This window comes from Trachemys scripta, chromosome 3 (genome assembly GCF_013100865.1).
Source record: "Trachemys scripta elegans isolate TJP31775 chromosome 3, CAS_Tse_1.0, whole genome shotgun sequence".
Lineage (NCBI taxonomy): Eukaryota > Metazoa > Chordata > Testudines > Emydidae > Trachemys > Trachemys scripta.
This window is the reverse complement of record NC_048300.1, coordinates 118582847-118602483: the sequence shown is the minus strand read 5'-3', so window position 1 is coordinate 118602483 and position 19637 is coordinate 118582847. Positions and strand designations below refer to the sequence as shown.

The window sequence follows — 19637 nt, the reverse complement described above, 5'->3', positions numbered from 1 at the left end:
GTAACAGAGCACAATTTTGGCTTTTCGTTGTTGTTAGCTATAAATTCAAAACCACAATTAGTTTGCAAATGTACCACATGCATTTTGCAGAAATTAAGTATTTAGTATTTATGTATTTTGCACATGCCTAAATAGCTGAAGTCACAGTGCCAGAATACATTAAAAATTAAAATAAAAACAGCATTTACAATAAAATACATTTGTACTGAAGTACCAGAGTTAGGTGACCCTCCACTTATGATTGCCAACTTGACAGTAAATCCTAAAGGAGAAAGTATGACAAGCGAGATAGGAGGTGACACAAACTCTGTTGATGAAGCTGTGTAGGTACAGTATTCTGGCCAAGAACAGATTAATACAGTAAGTTGTTGTTTGTCTCAAAGGGCTTAATTAAAAACAAAAGCCTATAAAGTGGTTGCTGAATTAATGATGTTTGATCATGCGGTCTTCCCAAGAGGACACAAGGCAAGCTCCCTTTGCTTCTCTATAATCTCTAGAGACCTAGCAGGCTTTCAACCATTTCCCTTAGACTTGGGCAAGCCGCTGCAGAGTTGCTGGTCTCTGCTCAGTGTTAAGAACATAAGAATGGCCATGTTGGGAATGAACAAAACAGGGCAATTGTCGAATAATCCATCACCTATTATCCAGTCCCTGTTTCTGGCAGCCAGAGATTTAGGGACACCCAGAGCAAGGGGTTGCATCTATGACCATCTTGGTTAATAACAATTGATGGACCTATCCTCCATGTGCTTTTTTAATTCTTTCTTGAACCCAGTTATACTTTTGGCCTTCATAACATCCTCTGGCAATGAGTTCCACAGGTTGACTGTGTATTGTGGGAAGAAGTACTTCCGTATGCTTGTTTTCTACCTGCTGCTTATTAATTTGATTGGGTGACCCCAGTTCCAGTTACGTGAAAGGGTAAATAACACTTTTTTCTTCACCCCCCACTATTCATTATTTTATTGATGTCTATCATATTCCCCCTTGATCTTCTTTTTTAAAATGAATACTCCCAATTTTTTAATCTCTTCTTAAGGAAACTGTTCCATACCACTAATCATTTTTGTTGCCTTCTCTGTACTTTTCCCAATTCTAATATATCTTTTTGGGGAGATGGGGGGACCAGAACTGTGAATGTTAAATTATGCTAAAGTAGAGAGAGGGGCAAGTACGTGCTTCTTAATTAAATTTTTTGTGTCCTTTTAATATTGAAAAAAAAATCAAGAAAAAAAACACATTGTGATTGCTTCTTTGCAACTCACTTAATTATTAGTGTGAGCCTAAGACAGGCTTGGCTAGAAAAATTGCAAATAATAGCTGTAAAACAGCAGAATCATTGCATGAATCATTGATATGCAAAAGAGTTAGGTTTGGCAGAATTATTATAATTTTGATGGTTAATATAGAGGTTTATTTTTAAGCATATTTTTCAGTTTTATCAATTTAAACTGTCATGTGTGTTGGGGTACCATTAAAATTGTCCAAAAACCATGGCCTAAAAACCAGAGCACCTCAAGTTTTGTAACAGGAAAAACAATAAGATTTAGCTATATGAAAGTACAAAGTGTTTGGACTTTGAGTTAAATAAAAATCCCCTTGCAGAAGCTAAGAAATGTTGACATTAAGGAATCATAGTATGTGCCATAAAATTCCCCTTCTAATAGATGGGTGAGGATAATATACTTATGATATACACATACTGATCTATAACATTGAAATGAAGGATTGCTAATGATAACATTAACAGCGTTGTTAGCTATATTTTTAATAAATTGCAATTATGGATATTGAGACAGTATTAGATAAGGTAACACGCAGGCCAAGACTTTGCCTGGCATGAGGGTATTTTTGTTAATTTCTTTGACATAGTTTTCTGCTTTGTTTAAAATATTATTGTTGGCAAGATAAGTAATGTGTTGTGTTGGAAAATGTAAGTAAGAAGTAAAAATGATAAACAAAAATTCTGTTTTTCTAGGAAACTTAGAAACAGGGTGACCTAGGGTAACATGACCCAGGGTAACATGACCCAGAAACTGTAAATTCAGAAAGATAATTGTACAGATTGGGTGATTAAAGCTTGTGCATGAGTAATATTTGCGTTATGTAAAATTCAGTGGATAAATTCTGATTTGAGGAAAATTAAGTACTGGAGAATGTGAAAATGTAGACGAATACATGTAAAAAATGACTCCAAAGCTGGAGAAATGCCGGATCAGAAACTGACAAATGAGACTAGACCAAAAGATTGGGGAGGGGATGACCACCATGGAGGAAGGACTGACTTCTTGGAACCCTGGAATGCAGTAACGTGCGCCCATTTACTGATCTGTCTTGTTTGGCATAAATGTATGTCCAGACTCTATAAATGACAATAATTATGTCTGAAATTGTATTAAAGGCAAAACTGAAGTGGTAGTAAGCCTAAATTGAGTGGATGTGACTCAGTTTCCCACTCTAAACTCCCACCTATTGGGGGGAGGTGTCAGACAATTTCTTAATGACAGACACTGAGATTCAAAAAGTTAAAGTTTTATAAACTGTTAGAAAACAAATATCACATGTTAAAACATATAAAGTAAACATCCTTAAATCAATCCATCAGACCTGTTTTTACTATTCAATCACTAATCCATTTGTAACAAGCCTTAATGCAGAAATCTTGGATTAAGTTCCAGATAGGCAACTTGATTATCACAAATACAATTTGTTTGTGTGTGTGTGTGTGTGTGTTGAAATTGACATTTACCATTAAAAACTGAATCCTTCCAAGCCTAAAAACAAAGCATTGTGATCAGTGACAGTTCTGTATCACTTTATGGGCCAGATACTGTGCCCATTGAAGTCAGTGGAAAACTCTCATTGGGAGTTCATAGAATCTTATGGACCCTATACCTTAGATTTACCATCCCTAATCAAAGGCATTTAGAGAGAGAAAATATTCAGATAGTAAAATAAGGTAACATCTTTTATGGCTGCAAGTCTCTGAGATAGATCCTCAGCTGGAGTAATGCAGCATGCTTCCACTGTACTTATCTACACCAGCTAAGGATCTGGCCCTCCAATTATTTATGTTCATTGTGACACGGTGTCTCTACAATATGGTCCTCAGCCATTTCATTGCCTCTGATTGATCTGTCAAATGTTGAGAAGTGGGATGAAAGAGGTAAGATGAAAGAAAATGGAAAGGCTGAAAAACAAGCTTAGATAAAATATTCATTACTGATAGTAATTACAAACAGAAAATAGGAAACAGAAATTCCATATTAGCAGAAGAAATTATGAAGCACCAAAGCCATCCATCTGTAACACCCGTCAAGTATTTTTCTGCACGGATTTTTGTTGCAATAGTTTGGGGTGGGAAAAAAATCCCTTGGACCTTAATTATTGGCCAGATTCTGTCTGCCACCTTTGTCAGTACTACTCAATGTAAGTAATTGCCTGAATAGTCTTATTGAAGTCAAATGGGACTACTATGTGAGTAAGCACTAATCAACATGAGTCAAGGTTGAAGAATTTGCCCCTCTGTGAACAAAAACTCTTTTTTTGTTTTTAAAGTTGGTAACTTAATTGCTGTCTATAGAGACTATTGTTCACATTAGGCTATTCTAGCATCTGCTTTCAAGGTTAGGCTGGGAAAAAACTGTGGATGAAGAAACCTTTATTATCTAACTAGTCAATACTAAAAAGCCCAGAAAAACCAATAAACATAGACTCATGTGATGAAATATTGCTAAGGGAACCTGATTGTGGGTCCACTTCCGCTTCCACTGAAGCCAATGACAAAACTTCTTCTGACTTCAGTGGGAGCACGATTAAGTCCAAAATACCTCAGCCTGTAAACTGTAAAAGTTAAATTGCTATTTGCCAGATGGTAAATATGCTCCTTCATACGCTCACAAAGTGAACTGACTTGTACCCAAGTTAAACTGTTTCTGATCCTTACAGAACTACATGTATTTGTTATGATGAATCAAGCCATTCTGATTGGCCATTTTCAGGCCTGGTACTGGAATCCTTTCATTATAGCACACATTTTCAAACTCAAAACATAAGCAGATATCAAACTAGCCATTTTGACATGCTTCCCATTTTTGTAAATATTACTAGGATTAATTGGTTCAGTGTGCAAAGCCAGGGAAAACATTAATTCCCTAGAATATTAGATATTTTTCCACTGAATAAAATCAAGTATTGAATTCATTGTCATTGTTTTTGTGATGTTAAAGCTAGCATCACTGAGACATGGTTGAAAACCTAATAGACTCAAAAGCATATCAGAGCAAACTCTACAGCCTAGAAACTGCCCAAGAATGAATGGATTTGAATTACATGTCAATGCCAGAGAGAGGCTGTTCAGTCAGATCACTGGTGAAGTTTATTGAACTCCAGTATTGGTTTCCTGAGCAACATTAGTTCTATTGAGTAACAGAAAATTGCAGTTAATGCCTTGTGTTATCACGTTCAATCATTTTAATGTTCTCACACAGAAACTTCCCTCCCCATTATAAAAGAGCAATATGGAAAAAAAGCATGATTATACTTCCATGCCAAACTTGTCAGGCTTTGCTATCTGAGAATTCCACACAGCTTTTTGAGACCAGAGTAGCCTTCTTAGGTTTCTAAGGCACCCTAATTATGTACATTTCAGAGTGCAGAATTCTTTAATTGAAGCCAGCACACAATCAGATGTTGTTCTTTCACAAATATTCAGAAACATCATCTGCCAAGATCAAGAGTAATTGAACTGATATCTTCTGGGTTTTATCTGCAGCTTTGCTGCATATTTTTTCATTTTCTTTAGAAGGCTTTAACACAAAGAAAGAACATGCCTAGAGTCCCACAGAGGTGTTTTGACATTAGGCTTAATAAAGCATGAAGAACTCATTAATAAATAATGTTCTGCTAGGTTAACAAATAAAGCTGAATGCATCGGCTAGGCCCAGGAGTAAATTACATCGAGCATGCAGCCAAGCGACTTGTTAAAATGATTGCAATGGTCCCTTCTCTGCACTGCATTTGGCACAGCCCAACACAATGCTGCGCACATAAAAACACCACATCATGTACCTTCAATTATAATGTTGCCTGTCAATTTTTATTTGCATGGTGTGAGCCTGAAGTGTTTGTAAACAAGCCTTTGTGACACTGACAAAGAGCTATGTATACAATATTGTTAATCTTTGCTGAGAGAGCATCCACTGAAGTTTCAAAGAAAAAGACCTCTCTTGTACTCACTGAGTAATGCATCATTCCGTTCTTACGGCAAAGCTGCAAGCCTGATACATGTTACAGTGGACACATTTGAACTGTTGCAGTTATGACTGTCATGGTATTTCCATATGTCCTTATTTTCAAACATTAAAAATCCTGCCATGAAATTTAGATCTGAACCAAGGCTTAGGGTGAAATTTTGGCTCCACTGGAGTCAATGGCAAAAATCTCATGGACTCCAGTAGGGCCAGGATTTCATCAAAAGTATAATAGACCTTGGGAAGTCACATTGTGGGTACGTGTATACTTACCTCCGGGTCCGGCAGTAAGCAATCGATCTTCTGGGATCGATTTATCACGTCTTGTCTAGACAGGCAGGGGGCTGGACTCGATGACCTTTCAAGGTCCCTTCCAGTTCTAGGAGATGGGATATCTCCATTAATTAGAATTATAAATATGGCAGCTGAGATGGTCTAAGTTTGTAACTTCATATCTGGGAAGGAGGCAGATTTAGATTTTAAACATAAAAACAAAAAACCCCATCATTTTAGAGCCATGTCCAAGAGTTAAGAATCATCCCAGAGTAGAGAATGGCTTCTACAACTTTCCAGCAAACCGAAGCATGCTATTGCCAAGTAAACCAACCAAAAAGTATAGGGGTGGATGCTCAGGTTCCAACCCCTGCAGAGCTCTGACAGCAATGGAATGACTGGTTGCACTACAGATTGGGGAGACAACATTCTATGATGTTCACTGCCCCCTCGTTTCATGGAACTATGCTCTGCTTCGGACTCCTTGTGGCCTCATGCAGAAGCGCTCTGGGACTAGAGACAACCAAGGCTGAGGCAAGCAGATACAGAACTACATGGATTAACAAACGATTCCATCCCATGGAGGCGAGGTGGGGAGAAATACTCAAAACACTGAAGTCCTTGTACATGGTGACAGTGCCTTTCAGCTACAAGCTATGTATAGGGATTAGGATAGGATTTAAGTACAAAAGGTAAAATTGTGAAAATTTATATTGTTTTCATGCATTACATAACAAGCCCTCTTCAGGAAAACTTTCTCCCTTAAATACACATCCTAGGAATAGACATGCAGACTGGGAAAGCAAATGTTTTACTCCTGACTCCAACAACAATATTATCACAGCACACATACCAACTGTTTAAAACAGTTTATAAGAAGACCCAAACCATTCCTCCCAATAGCTACATCTTCCTAACTCCACCTCACAAACTGATGTTGTTCAGAACTAGGCCCTGCTTTTAATGGAAGTAGTTTTTTTAAAAATCTTTCATAAAAGGGTGAGATGCTGCTATGAACAGTACGTGAGAAGATGCAGAGACGTTAGGATGGAACAGGAATAGAAGATAAACTGGTAGATGTGTGGCTCCAATTAAGTTGAATGAGCTGCACATGGTAAAATAAATGCAATACCTGTACATCATCCTGAAAATACCTAGGTTTGGGACAGAAGGTTTTCTAATAAATACCAAAATCTACAGTATTCAATCATTTGTAAGCCAGGCAGGCCAGGTAATGACAGATATTCAAATTTTTGCTGAGACATTCTTAAAATGTAAATGGCATATAGTACAGACACTGAAATGTAGATGTCCTACTGAGTTCACATTCTGGTCTGCTGAACCATCTAGAAGTGCTCCAAGGGATTGTGTATGTGCTCTATATGGAGAGTCCATTTAGAAGATCATTTAATTCTAGGCCTGGTCTATACTACAAAGTTAGGTCAATGTAAGTCACCTTGCATCAACCTAGCTGTGCATGTGTCTACCCTTAAATCGGTCTTCCACCAATGTAAGGACCCTGTTACAGTGATGCAGTAGCACCACCACTCTGAGTGGCATTGAGCCACGGTCAATATATTGAGGTCAACACAGTGCAAGTGTAGACACTGCATTACTTATGTTGACCCTAATAGTCCTCCAATAGCTGTCCCACAATGCTTGACACTGACCATTCTGGTCACAGTTGTGAACTGCATTGTCCAGGGGTCACAGAGACCTGAAGGCCCCCACCCCGTTAAAGCTCCAAGAATTTTTGAAATGGCTTTTCCTGATTGTTCATCTTGGTGAGCACATCTAACAGATCTCCATTATTGTGCGCAAGTGCCCAGCTGACCATGCTGGCTCCAGGCATGCTCCAGCTTGGAACAGACCAGAGATATTGGATCTCCCTGAGCCTGTGGAGAGAAGAGGCTGTGCAAGCACAGCTACCGACCAGCCATAGAAATGCAGATTGCATTGGGGAATGCAGAAGAGGGATTATGAAAGAGACTAGCAGCAGTGCTGCATGAAAATGAAAGAACCATGTCAGGCATACTAGAATGCCAGGAGGCCAACAGTCGATCCAGTGCCAAGCCACAGACCTGCTGCTTTTACAATGAGCTGCACACTATACTTGGTGGAGACCCCTCCCCACCCCCACACCACCGTGTATACCTCTGAGTAGCCTGAGCCACAGGGTGTGAACAGTGAAGATGAATGGGAGGAGGATGGGAGACATGTGGCAGGAAGGGGGGGTCCAGCTATGCCATGAGCCAGGACCAATTTGAGACTCCATCACAGTCCAGACAGTCGAGATTGGGTGAGCCCAACAGAGAGGAAGGAACCTTGTGTAAGTGTGTAATTGTATTTCCCATTATAATGATGGTACCCCAAACAGGACACAGTTATTAGCTTTTCATTAGTTTACTTGTACTACAAGAGGTAGAGGTACATCAAGGAGATTAGTATTATCTGCTTTTCATTCCCCTGTAGAGTTAGGCAGGTGGGACCATGTGGAGCAGTTTTTTTATGTACATAGGGCTGTCCCTTGAATTCTCCTGAAAGATCTCGATGAAACTTCCATGGAGGTCCTTTGCAATCCTCTCCCGAAGGTTTCTATGGCTGCCATTCCTATTTCTTCCTCCATGGTAGGACGCTTTCCCATGTCAGTTGGCGATAACTTCGGCAGGCACCATTGAAGTACACAGCCTACTGGCATATGGGCCTGGTGGCTTTGGGATGCCAGCAGCAGCTGTGCTTTCTCTGCCTTTGCTACTCTCAGGAGTGAGATATCCTGTGGAAACCAGTGCCAGTATCCAATGCCATTGCCCTACATCCATAGTTTCATGCAACTGAGCAATTCCCTCATTTCCCTCACCCCAGGTGGGCAATATTCACTATGTCTGGTGCTGTGCACAAGCACTTCCAAGCAGAAATGGCAATAAGCATGTCTTAATTAAAACTTTAAGGGAGCAAGGGAAGGAAGTTCTGAATCTTAAGTTCTGCTTTCCATTGTGAATATACCAACAATGGTATCTCTGTGTTTTATTGGCAGCTGGTGCCCCTGCAGCCTTGAGGAGTTCCCTCTCCACACCTGTGGAATGCCTGAGCCGGATAAGGAGGAGAACTAAAAGGACTCGGGACATAGGTGCTGGAACTATGGGTGCAGGGGTGCTACCACACCCCCTGGCTTGAAATGGTTTCCATCATATACAGGATTTACAGTTTTGTTCAATAGCTCTCAGCACCCCCATTATACAAATTGTTCCGGCACCACTGACTCGGGATGACATGCTCAATGAAATCTGCAAGCCAGTGCTGCAGATGCTGCAGTGAATATTGCAGACTACCTGGAGAAAGGAAAGAGCAGAGAGGAGAAAGGCCCAGGAGTCCCAGTAGGAAAAGGAGAGTGAGATGCACCCAGGATATAATGAAGCTTCTCCAGCAGCAAAAACAGATGCTGCAAACTTTTGTGGGCCTACAGATTCAATAATCACAGGCTTGTCTCCATTTGCAGTCCATGAAGAACTCCATTATAGTACCTTCCTACACCCCACCTCAACATACCATATGGCAACAAGGGCTGGCATTCCTACGTCTACCACTCCACCCTACAGAACATTAAGGACAACCATAGCTTCACATACACTGATTTGTGAGAGCCATGGTTGCTGTATGTGTAGATAAATGGATATGAATGTTCTTTCCCCTTGTTAAGTTCTGTTCCATAAATATATGTTAGTGTTTAATGTAGTTGCTTTTAAATTGCACAGGTGATTTCCCCTCACTGGTTTTGTTACTGAATAGAATTATTTTATCTGGAAAACAATTCTTCTTTATAAGTTCACAACATATGCTGCAAAGTGCCTAGCATTTAGAAAGCACCCACTTGTTACTATACAGTGTGGCAACTCATAGGACCAGTGACAAACACACTGTAATAATCATAAAAGTAGAGTAAGCACCACAAAATTAATATGTGCATTGGCAGTGTTATATTCATAGACATACACCAAGTGCCACACAATTCCTAACAGCCTCGAAACCATAAGGTCAGGTACAGCACAGTACACCACAACGCACTACTGTGGCTCACTGTTAAAGTGCTCTTTCAAAGAGTCCGTAAGTCATATAGCTCCGTGTTGAGCTCTTCTAATAGCCCCTGTGTCTGGCTGTTCAAACTCAACAGACAGCTTCTTGCCCTCTACCCTGGTGGCATCTTTTCCTCCTTTGCTTCAGAGATATTATGCAGGATGCAGCAGGCAGCTATGAACATTAGGATGTTTTTTTTCACTGAGATCCAATCTTAAAATCATAGACTCATAGGACTGGAACGGATCTCGAGAGCCCATCTAGTCCAGTCCCCTGCACTCAGGCAGGACTAAGTATCATCTAGATCATCCCTGACAGATATTTGTCTAACCTGCTCTTAAAGATCTCCAATGATGCCACAACTTCCCTAGGCAATATATTTCAGTGCTTAACCACCCTGACATTAAGGAAATTTTTCCTAATGTCCAACCTAAACCACCCTTGCTGGAAATTTAAGGTCATTGTTTCTTGTCCTATCTTCAGAGGTTAATGAGAATAATTTTTCTCCCTTTTCCTTGTAACAACATTTTTTGCATTTGAAAACTGTTATCATGTTCCCTCTTATCCAGACTAAACAAACCCAGTTTTTTTCAATCTTCCTTTATAGGTCATGTTTTCTAGACCTTTCATCATTTTTGTTGCACTTCTCTGGACATTCTCCAATTTGTTCACATCTTTTCTGAAATGTGGTGCCCAGAACAGGACACAATACTCCAGTTGAGGCTGTGTCAGCATGGAGTACAGTGGAAGAATTGCTTCTCATGTCTTGCTTACAAAACTCCTGCTAATACCTTCCAGAATGCTTTTTTTTTGCAACAGTGTTACACTGTTCACTCATATTTAGCCTGTGATCCACTATGACTCCCAGATCCCTTTCTGCAGAACTCCTTCCTAGGCAGTCATTTCCCATTTTGTAGGTGTGCAACTGATTGTTCCTTTCTAAGAGGAGTACTTTGCATTTATCCTTATTGAATTTAATCCTATTTACTTCAGACCATTTCTCCAGATAATCTTGAATTTTAATCCTCCAAAGCACTTGCAACCCCTCCCAGCTTGGTATCATCTACAAACTTTATAAGTGTACTCTCTATGCTATTATCTAAATCATTGATGAAGATATTGAACAGAACCAGACCCAGAACTGATCCTTGCGGGACCCCATTTGATATGCTCTTCCAGCTTGACTATGAACCACTGTCTCTCTGGGAATGGGTTTCCAACCAGTTATGCACCCACCTTATAATAGTTCCATCTAGGTTGTATTTCCCTAGTTTGTTTATGAGGTCATGCAAGACAGTATCAAAAGCCTTACTAAAGTCAAGTTATACCATATCTACCACTTCCCCCCATCCACGAGGCTTGTTACCCTGTCAAAGAAAGCTACTAGGTTGACAAATCCATGCTGACTGTTACTTGTGACATTATCTTCTATGTGTTTGCAAATTGATTGCTTAATTATTTGCTCCATTATCTTTCTGGGTACTGAAGTTAAGCTGACCAGTCTGTAATTCCCAGAGTGTTCTTCTTTCCTTTTTTATAGATTGGCACTGTTTTTGCCCCTTTTCAGTCTTCTGGAATCTTTCCCATCTTCCATGACTTTTCAAAGATAATCGCTAATGGCTCAGATATCTCCTGAGTCAGTTCCTTGAGTGTTCTAGGATATATTTCATCAGGCTCTGGTGACTTGAAGATATCTAACTGTTCTAGATATTTTTCAACGTGTTCCTTCCCTATTTTAGCCCCAGATCCTGCCTCATTTCCACTGGCATTCACTATGTTAGACATCCAATTGCTACTAACCTGCTAATCTTGTGAGTAAACACCACCAGCATCCCGTCAGTCTGACAAAAGGGCATTCAACTGTCATTCTACACCTGCTGAAATTGAATCTTTTCTTGGTGCTGTCGAGGTGGCTGGTGTATGGCTTCATGAGCCAGTGGGGCAAGGGGTATGTGGGATCTCCCACAATCACTTATTGGCATTTCAACATTGCCAATGGTAATCCATAGTTGGGAAAGGAAGTCCCTGCTTTTAGATTTCTGAATAGCCCTGTGTTATTAAAGATCCAAGCCTCATATTCCTTTCCTGACCAGACAACATGGATCTTGGTGAAGTATCCCTAGTGATCCACCATCACGTGCATAACCACAGAATAGTAACCCTTTCTGTGGATGTACTGTGTAGCAAGGTGGTCTGGTGCCAAAAGAGGGCCATCCATTGCTCCACCACAGTTCAGGAACCCCATTTATGCAAATCCATTCACTACATCCTGAAGGTTGCTGAGAGTCACAGTCCTGTGTAGTAGAAGACTACTTATGGCCCTGCACACTTGCATAACAATGGCCACACAGTGGCTTTTCTTATTCCAAAAGCTTTTCCCACTGACCAGTAGCAATCCAGAATTGCAAGTTTCCACAGTGCAATCACCACTTGCTTCTCCACTGTCAGTGCAGCTTTCATTTTGGTGTCCCTGAGTGCGAGGGCCTGGGTGAGTGCAGCACACAGATCCAGCCTCATGCCTGTACATCCAGAAGTTCTGCAGCCACTGCTAATCATTCCCAGCCTGCACTATGATGCAATCCTACAAGTCAGTGCTTGTTTGCTGGGCCAGAATTAGTGCTCCACCATCTGCAGCTGCTCCGCGAGCATCAGCAACAATCTTGCACTTGTTCTCACTATGTCCCACAGCAATCCATCCACCAAGAAATCATCATGTTCTGCACTAATTTGGTTCTTCTTATGGCTTTGCAAATACCAGAGGATTATGCATCCTGTGTTTGCAATGCTTATGACAATAGTACAGAGCTGTGCAGGCTCCATGCTTCCATCAGAGGTGGCAGACAGTGAGGAGGGCCACATGGATTCATGGGATATTTTAAAAACATGCAAAAATTATGGATATAAATGGTATTATGGGTTTAAGACAGTTGAATGCTGGGAAGTTGACACCTTGCTCCCAGTCACCCCTGCAGGACTCATTTCTGCCCGCCCTGCATTACCAAAACTTCCCAAAAGACAGTGCTGGACAGTGACAGTTTGCATACTGGGATACCAATCCATGGAGCACTGTACTGTGCATCTTCTGGTGAGTATATGCAGCACCAATGCAAGTAGCCAAGTATGCATGTTCACAAATGATATACTAACTATAGCAGCTTTATGCTGACATAATCTGCATCAACTGAAACTTGCAGTATAGACATGGCCTTATTCCGCACAGACCTCTTGGACACTATCAGAGAGATAGATGTGTCTTCAAAATGTCCTTCACTCATTGTTCAGTGGAGCCACTCTGCAAGGGACTGTGCACAGGATGAGAGCCAGAACAACTGTGTAGACACTGGTCCTCCATGAAGATGGTTTCTTCTTAGAGTTTGTAGGCAGGATATACAGTCTGTTCCTCAAAAAGGGGCAAACCCTGGCTCCCCCAAAAGTATGATTGGCAAGGGGGGAGGGATAGCTCAGTGGTTTGAGCATGGCCTGCTAAACCCAGGTTTATGAGTTCAATCCTTGAGGGGGCCACTTAGGGATCTGGGGCAAAATCAGTACTTGGTCCTGCTAGTGAAGGCAAGGGGCTGGACTCAATGACCTTTCAGGGGGTCCCTTCCAGTTCTATGAGATATATATGTCTTCATATATTATTATAAGATCTAAGTCCTTATGCATACTCAATTCCAACTTTCCTAACCATGCATCAGTTTTCTACAGCATTCGTCACTATAGCTAAGACTTCCAGGGTAAATTACATCTGTATGGTGAGGTCTCTAAATGACTTCATTGGGTCACCTGCTCTTCTCCTCCCAGGTAAAAAGGGCTCTACTCGGGGTACATACATATCAATATAGGTACAAATCAACATTATGGCAGTTATGTCAAAATACCTTATGAAAGGGGGCTCTGGTACTGTACTCAGAAGGTGATCAGATTCTGCATTAGTCTGATTTCCCCCAGAAACTTCTTTTATAACCAACCACCCACAGAGAATGTTCTTACACCTCTAGTTGTCACATACTTCATCCTGGTTCTGTAAGATATGCTGTCTCAGGAGAGCAGCTGCCTATGCATGTGACAAATAAGGATATAGATAGGTTGAAATCCATTCAGGCTCAGTGAATAAATGGCAACTGGACATTGGTCCGGTTCTCCAAAGCCAATGGTCAGGAACTAATCGACAATATCCTGTTTTATGGAGGGGGTGGGGTGTGATGTGTAAAAGCTGGAGTCTCTACCTTGCATCCACCTTCAGCTCTAGTTATAGTGAATTGCAATGATCCTGTGTGGAGAATGCATAGTTCACTGAGGCTAGATCCTCCTCTGGGAGAAAATGATGAAACTGCCTAGTGAGTTATAATGGAAGAAGGCTTTATTCACCAGTGTTGCTGCCTCATTATCTAGGCTTAACGAAAAGCTGAAAAGACTGCAAGGCTTCGCATTACTTTGCTGAACAAGGCTCAGATGCCTTTAGTGGAAGGGGATTCAACCATAGCTGTCTGGAGCGGAGCTCTGGTAAATATTTTTAACCCCCTAGCGGGGACCACGAGCTGGTTTCAGGGGATCTGCAGGGTCCCACGGGGTTGAAACTCCAAGCCCCGTCACATCCCTCCTCATGGGGTGAAAGGCCTGAGACCCCCCCTCCCCAGCTGAAGCCTTGCATTGTTATGTGTATATTTGGGGGAGGGAGGGAGGGAAAGGGGGACTCCGGGATATAATCTATGAGAATTTAAGCCCTGGAGAGAAGGGTTCTAGTGCTCAATCTGAGGCCACAATTCAGCAAGGTTCTTAAGCATGTACCCAATTTTATGTATGCACATAGTCTAATTGAGGATATGTGCTTAAAGCTAGGCACATACCTAAGCCTTGCTGAATCAGGAAACAAGCATTTCCCTAATATGATCAGGGTCTTGCCCAGAATCAGTTTGAGCTAGAGGTTCTTCCAGGAGCTGTTCTCCTCTACATATTGTGAAGGCTCTGATTTAATCTGTGGAAAATTACATATACAGTAATCTACAGAAGCATTCACCACCTCTCCAAGCAGTCTCCTGTAAGGATTAGGGAAAAAAAAGGAGGGCGGGGGAGGAGAAATGGTAGATCACCCGTGGGATACTGCAGGTAGAAGCTAATGGGGAGGAGGAGCAATTTACCCACCACTGTTCTCTGGGTTCTTTTGGAATCAGTTTTTGTGTGGAAGGACTGCAAGACCAGGCCAGATGCATTCAGTGTTGGGAGAAAAACAAAAACAAAAAATCTTCTCCTCAGTGACCGAAAGAACAAAAAATCCTTGTGAACTAGTATAACCAGGAACAACCTGAATTAATGGTACTAGTAAGTGGAAAATTAATGCACAATAAAACAGTCTTAGTGCTACCGCAATCCCACATCTCAGTACAGATAACAGAAAAACAAAAATTGTTTCTTTCTCCAGTGAATTTTGGCCAACTGACATTTTTAAACATTTTCATTTTACTTACATGGAAAGGACAATATTCAGAGTATAACTTCTCTATTTAATACTTTTCTCGTGGTGTGTTAGAAAGGTTAATGTATTAAATTTGCATTTTTCTAGACAGATTATTTCTCTTTTTGCTTTTTTCTCTGTTCTGCTTCTTTAAATAGAAGTGGTATAAAATGACTCCTTCTTGAGAGGTTGTCCGAAAACCTAGTTTCCCCCTTCCCACCAATTTTCATGCTCTACAAGCTTTGCCATAATAAACCACTTTGCATGTATTGAAAACGAGTATTACATTAGATGAGGTCATTTAAGTGTATCCCATTTCACTTGGTGAAACTAAGCAGCTTTGCATTATAACTAAGTTGAGCTAATGAGAATATGCTTGAAGTGTGTGTTACCTGGAAGTGAAGTTAGCTAGTTATATTGTGCTGCAACTTATGAGTCTGCAAAATGATGGCAGGAATCCTGCTGTGAGGGAGATAGGAAAATTATTATAATCTGCATTCCTAAATTGAATGAGCATTTTGCTCAGCAGTAACCTCTTGACAGCAAATAGTCTGAAATTGTGTCCTGCTGTTTAAAATGCTGGTGGTTTTTTTTTTTAAACCAAGTGAAAATTTCCACATTTCTTTAAATCAAAGAACTTTAAAATCATATATGGTTAAATTACTAAGACAGTGAAAGCTGCTTATCATCCCTTTTTAAGTGAAAACTGTTTGATGTCCACATTTTATTGACAGTAAGGGACAAATGACTAGAATTTGTTTCAAGTGTCAGGGGGTAGCCGTATTAGTCTGTATCTACAAAAACTAGAATTTGTTCGAGGCACAAAGTGGGTGAAGTAAAAATCTTTTATTGGACCAACTTCTGTTGGTGAGAGAGACAAGTTTTAGAGCTTACACAGGGGTCTTTTTCAGAGACCTTGCTGTTCACCAGTTCATGGTCTTTTTCTTTATTTATATGATCTTTTTAATACACTGTTGTCTGAAGAAGAGCTCTATGTAAGCTCAAAAGCTTGTCTCTCTCTCACTAACAGAATTTGGTCCAATAAAAGATATTACCTCATCCACCTTACCTCTGTAATATTCTGGGATCTACACAGCTATAACAACACTGCATAGAATTAGTTTGGGATTCCCCCCTATGGTCTTCATTATTTAATAGGTGGTACATGTGAAACTTATCATAAACTTCTTTGTTAAATTATTGCCTTGACATTGAAATAAGTTGAATGTTTGCAAGAGTATTTTACTCTGTATAAAGGGAAAATGTAATCTGAATAGTTACCCTGAAGTGGTTAGCAGTTATGATACAGCACACATCAGTAAACCCAAATATATATGGCAATAGTGTATTGAAAAGATCATGTAAATAAAGAAAAAGACCATGAACTGGCAAACAGAAAGAAAATGATCTTCACCAACAAAAAAGTGGAAAATAGTTTTATCCATTCAAATCCTTTAGCTAAGAGAATAATGGGAGAGGGTATAAGTAAAAAAGCCTGAGGATTACTAAGCTTTGGAGAGAACTGAAATTGCCTAACAATTGTTTTCTGTTACTTTCTTCAAGTAATACGTGTGGTGGGGCAAACTGCAGTGCTTCCCACATTGGTGTGCAAGGGAAGGGGAGGCAAGCATAGAGATCATCTTCCTGCCCATCCTTTGTTCACGTGGGTACGGACCAAGGCAAATGCTTTGTAGGGTGAATAGGAAAGGGGATAGTTGATGTGCACTGTAGTGCTCGAATCCCTTAAAAAAAAAAAAAAAAAAAAAAAAGATGTTTCCAGCCTTGGAGTGGCACCTCTCACAAATCTGCTGTTCACTGACATCACAGAAGGTTGTGTGCTACACCTTTTCACAGGAGAGGTAGTGGTTGGGTGCTGGGGATCCTGCTGGCCCCAACACTCTAGGGATTTTGCCTGTGTTTGCACCACGCACACTGTAGAATGCCTCAGACTGATGCCATTTGGCTTTTTTCCCTCTCCTCTTCTGTGCAGGTATTGAACGAAGAGAGACCATTTCACCATGCAAATACCTAATCAGATTAATCTGGTGGTTCCTGATACTGGGTCAAATCTTAAAGTCCTTACCCATTCCTTACTTAGGGAAGATTCCCATTCACTTCAGTGAGATTTTTGCCTGAGAGAGGACACCAGGATTAAGCAAAAAATGAATAGTTGGAGAGATATGAAAGACTGGAGGTTAGAAATACCAGGGCACCACATACTGCAGAATAGAGCTGGGCAAATACTACACAAAAAAGTGTTCACAAACCTCTTGTTTGAATAGAAACTGCTATTTTACTTGGATGTTCTCCATAACCCTTTATTAGTTTTCTGCAAACATTCATATGAGTGTGATAGACTCTATGAAAAAAAATCTAAGGCTTAACAGACTGCTGCTCTGTCCTTCTGTCTCCAGAATGGACCCACAACAGACTCCAGAGTTTAGATTCTGGCCTCACAACCTGATATAAAGTTTGGGACAACTAGGGACAAGTCTCTATGACAAGGAACTTCATCTTTAGTCCCCTTTAGCATGAGAGAATTCTCATGGCAGACTACAATCATTTACAGGAATTCACATTGTTTTGCAAAACAATCTGCCAGTCAACAAGCTATGATAGTCATCATGAATATTTGTATCAAATAATCAGCTTTAAGTTCTATATTAGAGCTTGCTGAATGTTAAATTTCAAACACGCCCGCCCCCTAAATTTTAACTACGGTATTTCTAAATGGTTGTTTTTATGACCAGTTATAGAACTAGGCAACATCAAATTTCAAAAATTTGACAAAATCTTAATTAAAACAGGTAGGGAAGGAAGAGGAGGACTTTTGCAAAATGTTGCAATCCTCTCCCTTCTCTTCCCCAAACTGATATTAATATTTATATACATACTTCATCCTGCTGCCATTGAACACAATAACAAAACTCTGACTTCATTAGAACATGACTGGAAGTATACTTTGAACTTGGCTGCATTTTTATATTTCTCCATTTATTTTTATATTTGGAATAGGTAATTAGTGCCAATGGGATGCACTCTCCTTTGACAAAGGATTGCTTGTTTTCTGTCTCCTATTTTCGGTGCATCTTTGTATACAGAGCATGGATATGCAGTATGCATGCAGTAGTCATAGACAAAGTAACAGACAGAGAGATTGATTACAAGGCTGTAATTCAGTTGAGGTAGCCTGGTGATATCATCTGCAATGAAAGGAAAGCTCAATCCATATAGTTTACAATGTCATCACAACGCTAAGTTTGAGCTGTATCTTTATTAATCAATATGCCTCCCCCTAACCATTGTAACAGCATATGGAGAAGAAGAAGAACAGATATTATTCACAAAATTATTTATTTAGGAAAACAGCCAGGGTAAATAGATTGTGGTCCATCGAGTATTTTTATCTGAAGTTGGAGAAAATAATTTTGCCGAAAATTCCTACAGAACTTTCGGCAAAAGAAGGAAAAAAATGAAGGCAATCACAGACACAGTCAAGGTCAGAATCATCTACTCCTTCTCTCTGTTACATTCAGCAGTTTTTCCAATTCAGTGGAAAACTGCTGTGGAATTTAATTGTCCTTTATTTATGATATTATGACTTGTGCTGGGAGCACCATGAAAGATTTAAATAGCTCATTACTGTTTGGCCCTGCAAGGATGCATATGCACCTATTGCTACTGCAGGATCCCACAAATAGTCATTTTCATGCACACATGAAGAGCTAACTGGTCAGTGTTCATAAATGTAGATTTTTGCACATATACTTCAGACTATTGCTTACAAATTAGATAGCAGCTGAACCATTGAATAGGTAGGAATGTATCTGTGATGGTTTGCTCAAACCCTGCCAATACACCTTCATCCTGACCTACTTTAATTGTTCTCCAAGGGAAGAACTGGAAGCTCCCTTGTTTGGAATACCTAAAACTGGACTGGACAAGGCACTTGTGTGGAGCAGTCCTGCACAGGCAGGGAGATGGAATACTTGACCAAATAGGACTTTTTTATTTCTATGATTCTCTGCAGCTGGGTTGGAAAAAAGCTAAATTGAATTGTTCTAAGCAACTGAGGGTCCTATTCAGAAAGGCACTTAAACACGTACTTAATTCCATCTGTAATCAGGATTGCATTTGAACATGAGTTAAAGTGCTGTCCAGAATAGGGATGATTTCCTGAATTGGGTGTTGATCATCTAGAATTCATGTATTGTACAAATATTTAATTACATTCTGATTATCATCACAGAGCTTCCAGAGAAATGAATAAATGCAATTCATAATGAATTCAGTTCTTCTACCACATTTAACTGTTTTCTCTGTACTTTGGCTAGCTTATTATACAGATAACGTACTTCCATTTGGGAGAAATGTGGCCAATTTTTCATTGAAGTGTGATATCTCACATTATCTAGATGCACCAAATTCATTGCTGAGTGAGCATGTGGAGTTCCATTTAATCTAATGAAGGAGTACCTGCTTAACCTAGTGGTAAATTTGGTTCACTGTGTTTTGTGGCAACATAAATCTGGCTAGATTTTTCAATGTTCTCAAATATTTACATGCTGAATATTAATCACCACTGT

At 40.1% G+C, this 19637-nt stretch overlaps 1 protein-coding gene across 4 annotated transcripts in view; it reads right to left on the bottom strand.

The window, feature by feature from the left end:
- The window catches only part of HS3ST5 (heparan sulfate-glucosamine 3-sulfotransferase 5), a 257223-nt gene that overhangs the window by 117517 nt on the left and 120069 nt on the right, over positions 1 to 19637 (bottom strand). The gene's annotated exons all lie outside the window — the stretch shown is intronic.